The 18914-nt window shown below is 43.6% G+C and overlaps 1 pseudogene; it reads right to left on the bottom strand.

The window, feature by feature from the left end:
- Positions 1-1306: 1306 nt before the first annotated feature.
- LOC142437436 (deoxyribose-phosphate aldolase pseudogene) lies at positions 1307-2398 on the bottom strand (annotated as a pseudogene).
- Between the last annotated feature and the right edge of the window lie 16516 nt (positions 2399-18914).

Genomic DNA, 18914 nt, shown 5'->3' with positions numbered 1-18914 from the left:
TCCACATGTAGAAAAATGAAACAAGACCTCTACCTCACCTCACCCCATGCACAAGAACAAACTCAAGGTGGATCACAGACCTAGAAGTAAAACCCTAAACTATCAAAACCATCAACAAAAGGATTGGGACAAACCCAAGAACCTTAATGCAAGGATTACATAGGTGGATTAATATGAAAGGGTACACACAGATGAAGGTGAATTCAACCAATGGGATATACTTAGGATAAAGCACTCACAGACTGGGAGAGGATGTTTAGCAATGGCACATTGGATAAAGGGCTTTATTATTAAAATCTACAATATATCCCCCAGCCTGCAGAAAGAAAAACAAACAGGTAATCCTCTGAGGAAGTACAAAGGACCTGAACAGAAGTTTCTCTAGGGAGGAGATCCGAATGGCCAATAAATATATGAGAAAATTCTCCCAATCATTAGCCATCAGATAAATGCAAATTAAAACAACCACGAGATACCATCTAACATCCTTGAAGATAGGCCAAATCAGAAAATCAGAGCAACCAATATCGGAGGAGATGTGGTATGATAGGAATACTCCTCCATTGCTGGTGGTCATGTAGATGTGTGCAGCCACTGTGGAAAGGAAAACCATCTGGAGATATTTAAAGCAAATGGAAATTGAGTTACCTCATGACCCAGCAATCTCTCTCCTGGGCATATACCTGGAAGAGGTAAGAAAGAGACCATGACCAGTTATCTGCGCTCTAATGTTTATAGCCACACAATTCACAATTGCAAAGAATTGGAAACAACCTAAGTTCCCATTGATAATTGAGTGAATTAGAAAACTCTGGCTCATGCACACAATGGAGTACTATGCACCACTAAAAAGGACCGATTATCGCATGAAGCACATTGTCTTTTTTTTTTCATCAGCAAAAAAAAAGCTTTAATAGAAAGAGAATATCCACTGCAAAACTTAAAAGAGATTTTCATCGGAGGAAGCTGGTACTGAATCAGTAAGTGAGGACAGCAGGGTGCAGCGGTCATTCAAGGATGCTGCTTTTGCTGTTCTTCTGAAACCACCATGGGCTCTGGCACAGCTGAGGAAGCGCTCCTCCTCCTGAGCCGCAAACGCTGTCCAAGCAACCATGGACATGGACTCAGCGTTTGCGGGAGCAGCCTTTCCGTCCATCTCAAAATTAATACTCTAGATCTGTCAGGAAGGAAGATCGGAGCTGCTGGAAATGAACCCCACATTTGGAGTCATTGTGGGGGGGCTTTTTTCCCCTCTCTTTTAGTCTTTGAGTTAATTCCAATGACAAGAGTCGGGGGTGAAAACTGTCATTTACCAATTCCTTGATTTTTAAAATTAAAGCAGATAAGTAATTATGCAGGAGGGGGGAGAACAATTTTAGAATGTTGTCGTGAAGAATGTCTCCATAAATGGTCATGCTGGTTTAAGACATTGGAAGTTCATGGTGAGTTGCGTGTCTTCCCGTCACATGATGGAAAATCTGCTTCTCAATGTCTAAAAGCAGCGTGCTGGCCCCTATTCGAAAAAGTTCTGGTTTCAGCCATTCATCGCCAAGCTCCTCCTTCATAAGAGAGAGCCATACCAGGGCATCTTTGGCACTGCGGATGCTTCCAGCTGGTTTAAACCCTATCTTGTTTCCAGTTTTCCAGAAGAAATCTCTAATGGCCCGTAGCATTACTATAGCTACTGGAAAGGTGGCATTTACTGTTTCTTTTCCTGTAGAGGTCTTAATAAAATCTGATCCTGCCATCATTGCTATCATGCTGGCTTTGTAGATATTAGTAAGAGATCCAAGTTCTCCTGTTGCCAAGATCGTTTTGAGATGAGCCTCTCCACAGGCCTTGCGAAACTGCCGAATCTCATCGTAAAGGGCTTTCCACTGGCCCGTCAGCACTAGGGTCCTATTAATTACCACATCGATTTCTGTAGCTCCGTCTTCAACAGCTAATCTGATCTCTTCTAGTCGTGGTTGTAAATGAGTCTGTCCAGCTGGGAAGCCAGTGGCCACTGAGGCCACTGGGATGTTACAGCCTGCAGCCTTGAGCGCTTTGATAGCATCACACACTCGGGCAGGATAAACACAAACAGCAGCTGTAGTGATGCCTTTATCATGCATATCTAAAGCTTTTAAGAGATCTTCCCGGATTGGATACTTGGCTTTATAACAGAGCCTTTGAACATTGGAAAATGTGTCATCTCCAGAGAGTGTAGTAAGATCAATAAAGGTAACAGCTTTCAGGAGCCAAGCGACTTCCCACTCCTTCTTTACAGTTCTGCGAGCCTGGATTTGTCCCGCGCGCCTCAGAACCGCTGGTTGATTCACTTGTACTTTGGCAATCCAGCTGAGGTTGAGCTCCGAGCCCCGACTGGGCGCAGACATGGCGCAGGCTGCGGCCCGAGTCCCCGACACGGCGAGACGGCGCCCCGCCTTCCCACCCGCCCGCGACGGCCGCGCGCCACGCCCCTTGGCCGCACATTGTCTTATGAGAAGAATTGGAGGAAATTATGCCAAGCAACATTAGCCAATCACAAAAGGACAAGTACAACAGGTGTCCCCTGAGGTAAGTATAATCAGCACAGTAGGTATAGAAGAAAAGTAACTTATCTCATACTATATGGGTTGAAGTATGGGCAATCAGGAGGGGGACAGACCAAACACAAGGATGTACATATCATTCCAACACAAAGAAGGTAAGACGGGGTTGGGGTAGTGGGGTGGAAAGAGGGAGACAATGGCACTGGGGAAGTAGGGCACCAACCCACCCGGGGGAGAGTATTGTTTATGTCCCCATAGAAATGGGAGTGTGAGTGCAGACTCTACCACAGTGCACCAAACCCCGAGGGCAACGTAACCAAAATGAGCAAATCATGAACAGAGAGGCCTACAGGGTTGGCCCCAATCAGAGCCAAACTGGACTCCCTAGAATTATGTGATACAGAGGACACTAAACCTACAAGTTGGGGAGAGTGGGCAGCCTGCCACACCCATACAGAAGCAAAATAAGAAGGAAAAAGAGAAAGCAAGGGACTAGACCCTATACTGGCACACCATACCCTGAGGATGACATCCCTGTATGTAGTTGCTGAGCCACAGCGAAGACTGATGCCCCCTTGCTGGAGCATACCAAGACAGAGTACAATACTAGGGACACAAGGTGGGGTGTGAATCCAGTTTGACCACCACAAACTGGGGTGAACCAAGAAGGGAACATAACAGATCAGCAATGGGAGCAAAGCCAAACCATAAAACCTGAGGAACCCCCAAAATAGACTTCCAGCTAGGAGGGACAGCTCCCAGAATCCCCTGTGGCCAATGGGGAGATAGTCATAAAGGTCAGTGGACAGACCTGGAATTATGTATGCTTTTTCTTTTTTTTGCCAATTTTTTTCTTTTTATTCATACTATTGTTTTCTTTTTGTTTGTCTCTGTTATTGTTGTCTTGCCTACCTACATAAGATAGGCATGGGAAGCTAGCCGGAGGAGAACGCAACAGGACCAATGGTTCTGGAGGGATTTTCAAGGAGGAGGAGGCAGGGGAAAGGAGCGGTGAGCAAACAATGCCATAGACAGGAAAACAACTAGGGAATTGAAAGCAACAACGCGGAGGACATAGAGATCCTGGTGGTGTTGGAGAAACAGCAATCTAGCTGAGAAGAATTACTAAGAGGCAGAAGGGCAAGCATGATGGTGCGAAAGGAGGAATGTAAAAGGAAACAGAGGAAAGCTTTTAAAAGCAAAGCTATGGATAGAGGTATAAACATAGGTGTGTTTATAGGTAAATATATTATTAAGTCATTAAAAATAGAGGTATTGGCCTATGTACATATGCAAATGGATGGACTTTGGGCCTCTGTTCACTGTCTCAACACAATAATCCTTTGTCTTAACAACCTGGCATTCTGTGATGCTCACCCTCCCAACCCAATCCCCAAAGACAAAATGGGTACATAAGCAAATGTGGTGAGGAAAGCTGAGGGTGCGCGTCTATCAAAAGATATAGACCCTGGCGTTTTAAAGGCTCGAAGTTAAACAAGCAGAGAAGCAACAAGCCCACATGGAAGAAGCACACCAGCCTGGGAAATCATGAGGTGTTGATGGAATGAGGTAGCAGGCACCAGAAGACCCCAAACAAAACAAAAAAAACATCTTATTGAGAATGAAGGGGTTGGAAGAGAGACCAAAAACCCATCTGTAGACAATGGGACATCCCCTCACAGAAGGGTCACAAGGAAGGGATGGGTCATCCAGGGCACAGTACAACCCAGATGAAACACACAGTATTTCTCTGGTCTATGAGGCTTCCTCAACTCCTACTATTGATCATGACCCCTGTCCTGCCTTTCAATTCTGGTTAGACCAGAGCTTACACACTGGTACAGGTAAGAGCTCATGACACACGGAATTCAGGTCAGATGAACACCTCAGGAATAGAAATGGGAGTAGTGGTACCAGGAGGGTAGGGGAAAGGTGGGTGGAGGAGGCAAGAAGGGGGAACCAATTGCCATGATTGGTGTACTCCCCTACCCCCGGGGGGTACAAACAACATAAATGTGGGTGAAGGGAGGGAGTGATTTGTGTAAAATATGAAAATAACAATAATTTATAATTTATCAAAGGGTCATGAGGGTTGGAGGTGACAGGGAGGGAAAAAGGAGGAACTGATACTAATGGCTCAAATAGAAAGTAAATGTTTAGAAAATGATGATGGCAACATATGGACAAAAGTAGTCGACACAATTGATGTATGGAATGTTATGAGTTGTAAGAGGTCCCAATAAAATGATTTTTTTAAAGAAAGTACTATGGTTTGGGGGAGGTGCACCTTAATCTTCAAAGTGAACTTCCTGCTTCTAAACACTTAACAGCGTCTTGGGCATCAGATTTGCCCAATGCAGTGAATCATTTGATTTCTTGACTGCTGCTTTCATGAGCATTGACTATGGACTTAAACAAACTCCTTGACAAACTTCAACTTTTTCTCCATTTATCATGTCACCTCTTAGTCCAGTTGTGAGGATTTTGATCTTCTTCACATTGAGTCGTAATCCATACTGAAGCCTACAATCTTTGATCTTCATCAGCAAGTGCCTCAAGTCCTCCTCATTTTCAGCAAGGATGGTTCTATCATCTGTATATTGCAAGTTGTTCAGAAGCCTCCCTCCAATCCCAATGCTACTCTCTTCTCCATATATCCCAGAGTCTTGGATTATTTTCTCATCATACAGATTGACTAAGTATGGTGAGCGGATACCACCCTGAGAGACACATTTTATGATTTTAAACTAGGCAGTATTCCCTGTTCCTTTCCCATGCCTGCCTCTTGATGCAAGTACAAGTTCCACATGAGCACAATTAAGAGTTCTGGAATTCAAATTCTTCTCATGACTATCCATAGTTTGTTATGAGCCCACAGTTGAATACCCTAGCATAGTCAACAACATGCAAGTAAACTCTCTGCTAGTCTCTACTGTTAGCCCAAATCTTTCAGACATTAGAAATGATATTTCTTGCTCCACATCTTCTTCTGAATCTGGCCTGAACCTCAGACAGCTCCCTGCCAATGTACTGCTGTAATAGTTTTTCGATGATGTTCAGCAAAAATCTTACTTGCATGTGATATCAATGATATTGTTCTATAATTTGAGCATTCGGTTTGTGCTAGTCTGGGTAGACTAGAGAAACAAAAGTCATAGACACCCATACGTGTATAAAAGAGTAATTTATACGTGTATAAAAGAGTAATTGTATATTAAGAAAAATCCCAGCCCAGTCCAGAATAAGTCCATTAACTCCAATATTAGCCATGTCTGATACCAGTTTATAAATTGCTCTTCAGACTCATGGAGCACATGCAATGATGAAGAATGCAGGAAGATCACAGACCAGTGGGTGGAAAGCCTTGTGGATCCAGTAGTGGTGGAAGCATCTAACCACTGGCATGGATATCCATGTGGTTTCTCCAGCTCTAGGGATGTGGCTGCCATCGATGTAGCTCCATGTGACTTGTCAACAGGAATGTCTCACAGGGAGACAAACAGAGTGTGGGTCTGGCCTCCACTATCTCCATAGCGTCTCCCAATGAAGTCATCAAGCTGTGACCTGATTGACAGGCTGGACTCCATCCTTTTATTCTTAATAGTTTCAAATTGACACCAGATTATGCAATACCACAAACCACCCCTACAAACCTCCCCTTGTCAAATTGACACTTTCACACAACTCTTTAGCCATAATAGTTTTCAAACAAACAATAATGAAACCATATCTGGACCTAACAGGATAAAACTAAAATGCATACAATTCATGCCATCCCCATTTAAATATAACATTCTATAAGTGAACAAAACCATGTTCTATGTTGAACAATTGCAGTTAACACCTACAATTGTAGGTAACACCTATACCTTAATCCTCTAATCCTATGAATATATCTCCCCACCTATGAAAGTTTGTAAGCCAGCCACTTCATGCCTTTATCCTCCCCATTTTGGATATCCAATTTCTATACTACCCACTTATATCAACCCAGTTCTCTGAGGAGACAGACATGTTCTTTGATGTGAAGAATCTTCATTCCAGTTGGAACCTTATGAGTCAGCATCAATAAGCAAAGTCAAATCAGGACAGGTCATCCATAAAGTCACTAGCAGTATGTACCAGTTCACAGGCTCAAAAATCTTCTCTTCATCTGATTGGATTCTGATCAACTCAATGTGAGTTGCCTCATTTAGCCTCACCAGGGTGCCCATTGGTTTCCTTGCCTTTATACTATGGGCATTGTCACAAACTCTCAACAACCCTAAGCCCCTTGTGTTAGGTCATGAACTTCAGACCATTGAACCCATTCTCATCTTCTCCTCTAGTTCCTGAACTAGGTCCAAGGGTGTCAGTGGACAGACTCAATCCGTCTCTTTATTGCTGCATTTCTCCCACTTCCACTCAGCAAGTGGATCCAGGTGGTCACTTAGCAAGCATTTCAGCCTGCTCATAGACTCCCTTTAACATTCAATCCTAGAAAGGAGAATTTCTTCATGGTCCCAGATTTTTTTTTCCGGCTTTGGCCACAAATCACTAGTTCAAAATTCAAAAAGTTCCTTTTTTCTTCAGTCTGTCAACATCCTCCTAGGCAAGTCTCTTCACCTTTGAATGTCCTCAGCTCAAGACACTGGGTAGGGCATGTCTTTTCAGGGCCTTCTATGCAGGTGTGTCATATACCCATTCCAAGATTTGAATCAGGCAAGTGGGCTTACAAGCTCTCTATTTTCATACCCTCCAATAACCATTTCTATCAATCATTAAATAACAATAGTCAGAAGAAAACAGTATGAACATAGTAGAGCCAGATCCAAAACTCAATTCTTAAAAGACAGTCAAGTTCGATCCTTATCCATCTGTGTTAGTCAGGGTAAACTAGAGAAACAAATTCATAGACACTCATGGGTATAAGAAAGAGTTTTATATACAAGAGCAACTATACATTAAGGAAATATCACAATCCAATCAAGATCAAGTCCATAAGTCTGATATTAGCCCATATGTCTGATATCAATCTATCAAGTCCTCTTCAGACTCACAAAACACATGCAATGATGCTGAATACAGGAAGATCACAGGCCAGTGGGTGAGAAGTCTTGGGGATCCATTGGTGATATAAGTATCTCAGTGCTGCCAGGGGTCTCCCTGTGGCTTCTCCTGCCTGAGGGCATTAGTGTAGTTTCATGTGTCTTGTCAGTAGAGCATCTTCCAGAGAGTTAACAGAGAGAGAGTGTCTCCCACCTCCAAGGAGGAAGTACAGGAAGTCCCAGAATCCTCAGGGGAAGGCCATGCCCACACAGAGACCTCATTGGCTATAAAATGATTGACAGGCTAGACTCCACCCCTTCACTCCTGATCCTCTCAAATTGACAACAGATTATATAACTACCACCCGTTTTATCTTAATCATTATCTAAATTATTCCATTGATACAAAATATGGCCTCAGGCCTCTGGCTGCATTGCCTCAAGCCAGGGCCAGGTCTTCTGTCAGTCATTTTTTCCTTCTGTCAGCCATTTTCACTAAGCAGCTTTGAGAACTTCAAGGGGCGATTTTTAATTACCTCTGAGCTCAAAATTTACATGAACGACATTCATTTTCACCATATCACACAGGAACAACCAAAGAAAATAATCAAAACTTTAACTTCCCATATTCTTTCCAGAAAACAACCCAATAAACTGCATGGCCATATCTTATTTGCTGTTTTATACATTCAATAGACTCAATAGCGGCACATAATATTTTTTCTTTGGACTCTTTTCCTAGCCCCATGTTTCTCAAACTTCCTCATAGTGACCCTATAAGACATGGCAGAACTGCCCCTGTGGGATTCTGTGGCAACTTTTTTTGTTTTATTAACAAATCATTTTATTGGGGGCTCTTACAGCTCTTATAACAATCTATATATCAATTGTATCAAACACATTTGTATATATGTTTCCATCATCATTTTCAAAACATTTTCTTTCTGCTTGAGCCCTTGATATCAGGTTTTATTTTTCCCTCCCTCCCCCACCTTCCCACCCTCATGGATCCCTGATAAATTACAAATTATTATTTTCATAATTTACACCATCTGCTGTCTCCCTTCACCCCCATTTCTGTTGTTTGTTCCTCACCGTGTGTGTGTGATACCCGATCATTATAGTCAGTTCCTCAATTCTCCCACTTTCCCCCCCCCAACCTTCCTTCTACCCTCATGGTATCGTTACTCCCATTACTGTTCCTGAGGGGTTTATCTGCTCTGGATTATGTATGTTGAGAGCTCTTATCTGTACCAGTGTACATACTCCGGTCCAGCAGGATTTGTAAGGTAGAACTGGGGTCATGATAGTGGGGGGAGGGAGCATTAAAGAACTACAGGAATGTTGTATGTTTGTCGGTGCTATGATGCACCCTGGCTGACCAAACTCTTTAGAAGAGTAGAAAGCCTCGCCTTTCTCCTACCAAGTGGCCGGTGATTTTGTACAGTTGACTTGTGGTTAGCACTCCAGTGTGTAACCACTACACCACCTGCCCCAAATTAAAGAGCTGATAAGGAGCTGAGGTGGTGCAGTGAGTTCAGCAGTAGACTGCTCGCCAGCAGTTGAAGCCCATCAGGGACTCCCCAGGAGAAAGCTGAGGTGGCCTGCTATGTAAAGGTTACAGCCCTGGAGACCCCATGGAGCCATTCTGCTCAACCCTCGAGGGTCGCTGTGAGTCAGGGCTGACCGACAGCAGTGGATTTGAGGTTCGGTTCCCCCAATGTATCATATATCACGCCCATCATGTGCCAGTCAACACGATTCTGTACACTGATTCTTTTTGTTTGAAATCATTTCACCGGGAGCGCTTGCAGACATCATAACATTCCATAGTTCCATCACATCACACAGTATTGTAACATTCTATAGTTCCATCACATCACACAGTACTGTAACATTCCATAGTTCAATCACATCACACAGTATTGTAACATTCCATAGTTCAATTATATCACACAGTACTGTGACATTCCATCGTTCAATCACATCACATAGCACTGTAACATTCCATAGTTCCATCACATCACACAGCACTGTAACATTCCATCATTCAATCACATCACACAGTACTGTAACATTCCATAGTTGCATCACATCACATAGTACTGTGCAATTGCTACCACAATCTGTTTTATAACATTTTCTTTCTTCTTGAACTCCTTAAGATCTGCTCCCCTTTATCCCCTCCCTTCCCCCACCCTACCCCCCAGTACCTCTTACTTATTTTAATCTCAATATCATCCTTTTTATTTATTATTCAAACAATATACATTAAAATAGAGGCCCAACAGAAAACCCTAGGGAAACAATGAGGGTGTGTGAGCTTGTGAAGAATGTCGCCCGGTCACAGAACACTTGTGTTGAAATTGCTGAACAGCAACCTCAACTCTGGTGTAGCCCTTCACAGACAACGCAGTCTTATTTTTAAAATCATAACGGAAATAGCAAACCTGCACAATGACAGAAAGCACTGGTGCCTGCCTGGCCAGGGAGAAGGTAGGGGATCAGGGGCTGAGAGGTAGTTCGGACTATCATGAGGAAATGTTTGGGGGCGAGTGAGAGAGGAGGGTCTTTGCATTGTGCTGATGGCTGCATGGCTCAGAGGGGTGGGCCCGAACTTAGCGAATTGACCAGTATGTGCAGTTGACTGTGTGTCAGTTCGACCCCATTACAGTTGCTAAACAAAGGATCAAATTCTAAAATAAAGATAGCACCGCTGACCGAGTCATACTGACCCCCTACAAAGATCACACCTACCAGTGTTCTGTAGTATGTGAGGATGAACTCCTAGGAACAGAGTGACTGAAGGACAGAGAAGGGGCAACAGAAATGCTCTACTTACCACCCTTCCTAAGCAGACAGGAGCCCTGGTGACACAGTGGGTATGTGTTGGCCTGCCAGCACCAGGTCAGCAGTTGGAAACCAGCAGCCTCTCCGAGGGAGAATTATGAGGCTGCTGGTTCCTGTCAAGAGTTACAGGCTTGAAAACCCACAGGGGCAGTTCTACTGTCCTCATAGCGTCCCCGTGAGGCAATCGTTGGAATTGGTACAGCAAAAGACCAGCGGAGAAGGAAGTCCTCATCGAGACGGGTTGACAGCGGCTACAACAAAGGGCTCACACACAGGAAGGACTGTGAAGAGGGTGCAGGGCAGGGCAGGCCAGGGTTTCTTTCTGTGGTGCAAAGGGGTGCTATGGCTCGGGACCCACTCAAGGACACCTGACCACAACATGAGCCAGAACCAACTCTTTTTCAGTGATTTGAGCCAATGGGCTCAAGGGCCAGTAGGAGGAGTCTTAGCAAGTCCCTCACTTGATCTGAACAACATGATAACTAAATAATAGTAGAGTGTTGTACTTTTAAGTGTATAGGTTTTCATGATGCTTGAGGTTTCAGGGGTTTAGTCTGAAGCTCCCCGATCCTCTGTTGTTTCACCTATAACACGGTGAAGCACTGGAAACAATAAGGAGTCATTTGTGTAATGCTTCACTCCCAAATTGCTTTAGTTCAGACTTCCTTCCTAAACTTAGCGTCAGGAGTAGCTGTGCCCGGGCTCCGCTGGGTCATACTCAAGACACTCAGCTCGCAGTAGAACTGCCCAGGTGAGTTTCCAAAACTCAAATGCTTGAAGGGCATGGGACACCTCATCTCTCTCCATCCGAGCAGGTGGCAGCCCCACCTTCCCCATTTTACCACCAGGGCTCCTCCCAAGCGAGCTATCAGCGGCCTGTTAGAAACCAGCCCTGACTATTGGATCGCACATCCACTGAGCTTGGAAAGGGGTGTCGAGGTTAGGCAGCTGCTATAATTTCAGGATGACGTCACGGGATGCTTTTCACTGTTCTTACATATGTCCATCGCCCGCCCCCAGACCCCCAAATCCCCCATGTTTATGAGCCATTCATTACTTCCCCTCTTCCCTGGGTTGGGTGCCAGGGACACATCCAGGAAAACTCATAAAGTTCTTCATCCTTGGTCTTAATCTGTAAAGCAAGGGTGGAGGGGGAGGGGGCTGAGCCACAGGAGGACTAGAGGGGTCACCAGCAAAGCTGGAGTGGAGCTGTGGTTCTGGGACTTCAGAAGGCTGAACAGCCCAGGCTCCTCAAATGCCTACCCTCAAGACAAGGCTTTGCTGATAATCCCTGACGTCCTTCTGGCTCCTCTCCCTTCCCCTTGCCTCTTCCCCGGGCCCATCTCTCTTCCCCACTCCTCACCCCACCCCTTCCTATTTCTTCTCTTCTCTTGTCTTTGTAAAATGGTAAGAGTAATAGTGATAGAACCTATCTAACTTCAATGCTGGTGTGTGTGTGTGTGCATGCCTATGTACACTGTGCAGATACGCACAAACATAATGTGAATTAAGGTCAGACCAATGCTGATTCCTCTTAGGTGGAAGGCAGACATACCTCCATCATCCAGCCTTTTTACCAATACTGACACCCGCTGTCCTCCCTCTGCTGAGTTTGATAATTTGCTGAAACAGTCGCACAGAATTCATGGACCCTACTTACAGTTCAGTGGTTAATCAAGGAATAAATGATACAATTCAGGGTCAGGATCAATAGGCTGTAACTCAGGATTAGGATCAGGCAGCATGTAGGCAGTCTTCCCTCTTCAGTGCAGACCCCTGAGGACAGGTCACCTCTTGGCTCTGACATCTGCGGCTGTCAGCTCTGCCCCTGGGTCCCCTCTGGGCCTCTTGCTACAGCCCTCAACAACCCATGTTACAACTCTTATAGGAGGTCCCTTGCTTTCCTCTCGGTTGGCTTCTTTCTTCTTTCTTTTGCTTCTCTTCCTGCTTCTTTCTGTCTGAGAACTACAAGCTGGCTGCAGACAACTCATTCTCACTATCAGGACTTGGCCCTTCACAGTGGGGTCAACTCATTCTCACTATCAGGACTTGGCCCTTCACAGTGGGGTCAACTCATTCTCACTATCAGGACTTGGCCCTTCACAGTGGGGTCAACTCATTCTCACTATCAGGACTTGGCCCTTCACAGTGGGGTCAACTCATTCTCACTATCAGGACTTGGCCCTTCACAGTGGGGTCAACTCATTCTCACTATCAGGACTTGGCCCTTCACAGTGGGGTCAACTCATTCTCACTATCAGGACTTGGCCCTTCACAGTGGGGTCAACTCATTCTCACTATCAGGACTTCGCCCTTCACAGTGGGGTCAACTCATTCTCACTATCAGGACTTGGCCCTTCACAGTGGGGTCAACTCATTCTCACTATCAGGACTTCGCCCTTCACAGTGGGGACCAGCAACTGATTAATCCCCTTTTTGTAAACCACAGTTGGTCCATTTGCATAGTAGGCTATGGTTACCTTATTTGAATAGTTCTCAGTCACTTCATTTGCATGGATACACTGAGCAATCTCTGCAAGGTATGTATTAATCACAGAGTAGGCTGCAGCAGTGGACCAGAAAGTATGAAACCAAGAATACAATTTACCCAGGAACAGAAACAACAAACTCTCTCTGGTACAAAACTAAGATAACAATAATTCCTCAGGACTTAGGGGGACATCTCCCACGCTATTTTCCCAAAGAACCAAAGAAAAGGGCCATATACTCCTTTTATGACTCACAGGACATATGTGGGGACATCAAAAAGCTAGTGGAAAACGAAATGAAAACATAATGAAAAATTTCCATGAATAATTTAAACCTTCCTCATATACGACTCACTAACATTTTAGGTCTTGGGGTTCTTATACACATATGAGTGTCCATGAGTTTGTTTCTCTAGTCTACCTGGACTAACACAGGAATCTTCCAACCTACTCGTAGTACCTGCTGCTAGTGACCTAAATACTCGACTCTCACTTGCTCTTGCTTCTGAGGAAACTGAGCTCTGGTGACCAGACATGCCAATGCCATTGATTGGATTTGGCCCAAGGGCCCCTTGGAGCTGCCCTTCCACTTGCTCCATGCGGGAAGAACTGCTGGATCCAGCCCAAACCTGAGATAGGCACCTTACCCTCCATACTCTGCAGACCCTTGCATTGGTGGAGCTCCGTGTTTCAGAATTGATTGGATGGCAGTGAAATGTTGAACACTGATACCAATTACAGATCTGTCTTAGGCAAAATCCTCCAATTCTCACTAGCACTAAATTTATTGTTTCACATTTTCTTCTCTTTCCCTGTCTCTTAACTTTGGAGTGCTTTTATCAATAGTAAGATATACAGTTCAATTAGAGGTTCATCAATGAGGATCTTTCTTCCAGCCACATTGCTTGGAGTTGAATCAAATAACTCTGTTCATGGACATGGACATGAGCCTGTTAGGGCTTGCCGTAGGCTGCCAAACAAACTTGACCGTCACCTCTCTGAACATCCTCCAGTCAGAGAGTGTTTTGAGCAGATTGCTGCACATAATAAAAACACGGTTTAACTAATTTAATAATAAAGATAGCAGATACTGTCCTGTGTAGGAGTCCCTGTTGACCTGAATGCTTAGCATGACTATCAGCTGAAAAAGGAAGCCTGGTAACACAATGGTTAAGCTCTGGGTTACTAATAAAAATGTCAGATGTTCCAACTTACCAACTGCTTTGCGTGAGAAAGATATAGCACTTATTGCTTTCATAGAGACTAATAGCCTTGGAAACACTCTGGTAAAGTTCTAATCTGCCCTATAAAGTTTCTGTGAGTTGCCTTTTAGTACCTGAAACCAAAAGGTATTGTTCTTCAGAAGTCTGTGGCCTGCAGACAGAGCTTGATGCCATCCTGTCCCTCGAAACAATCCCAAAGTCATCTCGAGAACTTTGAATATATGTATATTTCTGATCTATATGCTGCAAAGACACCAGGATTAATCCTGGGGAGACAGAGAGGGGCAGTTACCCTGAACAGTTTGCCTGATGAATTTGGAAAGGCAGCAAAGGGTAGTTTACCCACAGGATAGACATGTCATTAGGAGCAGGTACACACAAGCTTTAAGGAGCTGGGCTTCAGAGTATCTTCTTCAAAATGAGACAGGGAAATTTCCATTTTTGTCCTCCCTGATTCCAGCCTGTTAGATCAATAATAATAATAATAATTTTTAAAAATCCTCATGTCATTAACATAAAATTTGTGTCAATAGTATCTGGAAAAGCAATTATTTGTAAAACAACCAGCTTATCCATGGAAGGAATCAAACTTCTGAATTTTTTATATGTGCTATAGGTCTTGTATTGTTCTTTGGACTTACTTAGACTGATTTAGATGGTGTGTCTGTCCATTTCCAATCTCTCGTTCTTTTCCATAGCTTATGCTAAACAAAAATTGCTTTCCTTCCTGCTAAAATTTTGTGATCATTTTCCCTTAGGACAGTTGGTATTGACTCAAAAAGCAAAGTTGGGACGTTGAACCCAACCAGAGTCGCTGCAGAAGACAGGTTTGGTATACTTGGAAAAGTTCACTGCCTTGAAAGGAACAGTCCTACTGTGCCACACCTGGAGTCGGTCAACTTGATGACAACTGACAACAACAACATGGTCCTGCATACTCAAGTATTCAGGGAAGGCAGATGTCAGGGTGGACATAGTCTCTATCTTTGTTTCTCAGTTAGCCCTCTACTAGTGCTGGCTCGACTTTAAGGCTGATGCAAGGTTGGTCAGCCTTTCCTGAAACAATTACATGGAGTGTGGGCATCTGCTGACATCAGTCAGGTCAACTTCTAGGGGGGAGGTAGTTTACCTTCTCCTGATGTACACAGGTTGCCTGAGAGTAAACAACATGTAACACTGGTCCATAACATTGATGACATTATACTAACTGTACCTAATAAGGAAGACCTATCCATGACTAGACTTATGGATAACAACATCTGAGTGCTAGAGGGTGGAAAAGGTAGGCAACTTTCCCCTCAGTGAAATTTCTAGGGACTCAGAGGCTGGGGCATGTGGAGCTATTCCTACTAAAATGAAGGATACGTTGTTGTTGTTGTTGTTTTGCTTTTTTGCATCTGGCCCATTTCACAACGAAAACAGAGGCATACCACCTGGTGGTTGTTGGATTTGAGAAGCAACACACCCTCATTTGAATGTGATACTCTGGCTTCTTTATCAAGGGATCTGAAAAACTGCTAGATCTGAGTGCGGCCTAGAATATGAGACAGTCTATTTTAGGTTCAGGCTGCTGTGCAAGCCACTCTGTCACTTGGTGAGTCATATGAGCCTGTTTATCCAATAATGACTGACGTGTCAGTAGCCACTAGAGATGCCCCTTGAAGTCTTCAGCCAGTTCCTATTGGTTAATCACAACACAGCCAGATCCTTAGGATTTTGAAGCAACGGTTTACTGTCCTCTACAAATCACTACTCCCTTTTGAGAAATAGCTTTTGGCTTCTTGCTGGGCTTTAGTAAAGAACAACTGCCCTAGGGCACCAAGTCACCACGTGGTGGATGTTGCCTGAGCCACGGATTTATAAAGTTGGATGTGCACAGCTAGCACTTCATCACTAAATGGAAATGATATGTAGAAGATGAGGCTTCAGTAGGACTTGAAGGTACAGATAATATGCATGAAGAAGTATGCTCATAGTCTCCACCCCCATCACAGTACCTTTTTTCCAAGTCTGTATCTATGACCTCATGGGACGTTCATTATGATAAGTTGACTGAGGAAAAACAAATAAACTAGTACTGAGCTTGCAGATGGTTCTGCACAACATACAGGTTCCATTCAAAAGTGGACAGCAGCATTAGCAAAACTGGAAACAAAATAAATGCCCAGCAACAGTCAACAGAAGAATGGATAAACAAACTGTAGTAAATACACACAGTGGAATACTATATAACATTAGAAAATAACAATGGATCTGTGAAATATCTCAGAACATGGAAGAAAGCGGAGGTGTTATGTTGAGTTCAATAAGTCAACAGATATTTGGCAGCAGACATTTCTACATGTATATGTACAATAAGCATATTATTGTATGCAAGAGAGCACAAACGTCATAGGATTGAATCCCTGTCCTTGAGGACTAGGGCCATAGCCTCAGAGATCATCCAGGAAGTTCACCTAACAAGTCCTTAAAGACAACGTCCTACACCCTACACTGGTGCGTTCCCAATTGGAGTCTAAAAACTTGAAAAAGGACACATAAGTAATTTGAAAATGGACATGGTTTCTTCTTATTTGGAGCAAACAAGAATGAACAAAATCAAAGACTCAGGGAAACAATAGTACACATGACTAGTAGACCACATAAACCACAACCTTCAGAAGCCTGAGACCAAAAAAATTAGATGGCACCCAGTTACCACTACTAACCACTCTATTGGAGTCACAATAGTAAGTCTTGCACACAGTGGGAGAAAAATGTAGGAAACAATTCAAGTTCACAAATAAGACCTAAGCTACCAGTTGGGTAGAAACTGGTGAGATTCCAGATGCCCTTGGAAGCCCTTCAAACTGGAGACAGAAGTCACCCCTAGAGATGCATTTGAACTACACTGCTGGAGAAGGATGCTGAAGGTACCGTGGGCTGTTCAAAGACAACTTACCCGTTCTGGAAGAAGTATGGCCAGAGTGCTCCTTAGAAGCCAGCATGGCAAGACTTCATTCTACAAACTGTAGACATGTTGTCAGGAGAGACCAGTCTCTGGAGAAGGACATCATGCTTGGTAAAGTGGAGGGGCAGCAAAAAAGAGGAACACTCTCAAAAAGATCAATTGACACAGTTGCTGCAACCATGAGCTTCAGTATAGGAACATAGGTGAGAACAATGCAGGACAGGGCGGTGTTTCCTTCTGTGACTCACAGGGTCACCATGGGACAGAACTGACTCCATGGCCAACAGCAAACATTTCATCAAATGCTTTGGTGTTGACCATTTTGAGTCAGACAATCATGTGGGTTACTGTGCCAGGAATGAGACAGCCATGAGAAAAGAGTGTTGTATTGATCATCAAAAAGAACATTTCAAGATCTATCATTAACATACAGTGTTGGCTGCAATAAGGTAATATTTATATGTTTAAAAGGAAACCCAGTTAATACAATTATCATTTGTATTTGTTTGCCAGACACTAGAACTAGAGATGAGAAAATTGAGGAATTATATTAGTTTCTTCTGTCTGAAATTGATTAGAGAATACTGGATATTGGAATGCTGATATTGGAAACAAAGAGGAAGGATCAAAAATTGGAAAATATGGCCTAGGTGATAGGAACAGAGCTGGAGACAACAAACCATTTCAAGAAGTTCATATGCTCATGAACCGATGGTATTTCCGGAAGAAGTTCCAGCTAAAATGAAGGTATCAGTGAAAAACACGGCTCCAGGAATCGATAGAATCCCAACATAAATGTTTTAACAAGCCGAAACAGCATTGAAAGCCCTCACTAGTCTATGCCAAGAAGTTTGGAACACAGCTACCCGTCCAACCAAGTGGAATAGATTAATATTTGTGCACATTTCAAAACAAAGTGACCCAGCAGAAATTATTGAACAGGACCATTAATATCACATGCATGTAAAGTTTTACTGACATCATTCAAACATGCTCGCAGCTGTGCATGGATAGGGAACGTTCAGCAATTGAAACCAGAATGAGAAGCGGGCGGAATAAGGGAAATCATTGCTGATGTCAGATGAATCTTGGCCCAAAGCAGAGAGTACCAGAAAGAGAGTCGTTTGTATTTTATTGACGATACAAAGGCATTCGACCATGTGCATCACGACAAACTATCAGTAAGATTGAGAAGAATGGGAATTCCAGAACACTTGATTGTGCTCATGTGAAATCTGTACAGAAATCAGAAGGCAGCCATTAGAACAGATTAAGAGAATACTACATGATGTGAATTAAGGACAGGTGTGCGTAAGAGTTGTATCTATTCACCATACTTATTCAATGTATATGTTGAGTAAAAAATTCAAGAAACAGGACTTCATGAAAAAGAGTAAGGCATTAGGATCAGAGGAAGGCTTATTAGCAACCATATGGCCCCATATGGTGGAAGCCCTGGTGGTGTAGTGGTTACACGCTGGGCTGTGATCTGCAAGGTCAGCAGTTAGAAACCACCAGCTGCTCCGTGGGAGAAAGATGGGGTTTCTACTCCTGTAAGCAATTACAGCTTCAGAAACTCACAGGAGCACTTCTGCCCTGTCCTGTAGGGTAACTATGGGTTGGCATTGACTCAATGACAGTGAGCTTTTTGTTTGATATGCAGATGACATCACCATATTTGATGAAAGTGAGGAGGACTTGAGGCACTTGCTGGTGAAGCTCAAAGGCTGCAGCCTTCAATATGGAATAAAATTTATTGTAGAGAAAACAGAATATCTCATAAATGGACCAACAGACATGATAAATGGAGAAAATTGTTGTCAATTTTTATTTTACTTGTT

The sequence above is a fragment of the Tenrec ecaudatus genome, chromosome 1 (genome assembly GCF_050624435.1).
Source record: "Tenrec ecaudatus isolate mTenEca1 chromosome 1, mTenEca1.hap1, whole genome shotgun sequence".
NCBI classification, from domain to species: Eukaryota; Metazoa; Chordata; class Mammalia; order Afrosoricida; family Tenrecidae; genus Tenrec; species Tenrec ecaudatus.
This window is presented reverse-complemented; position numbering and strand designations above follow the sequence as displayed.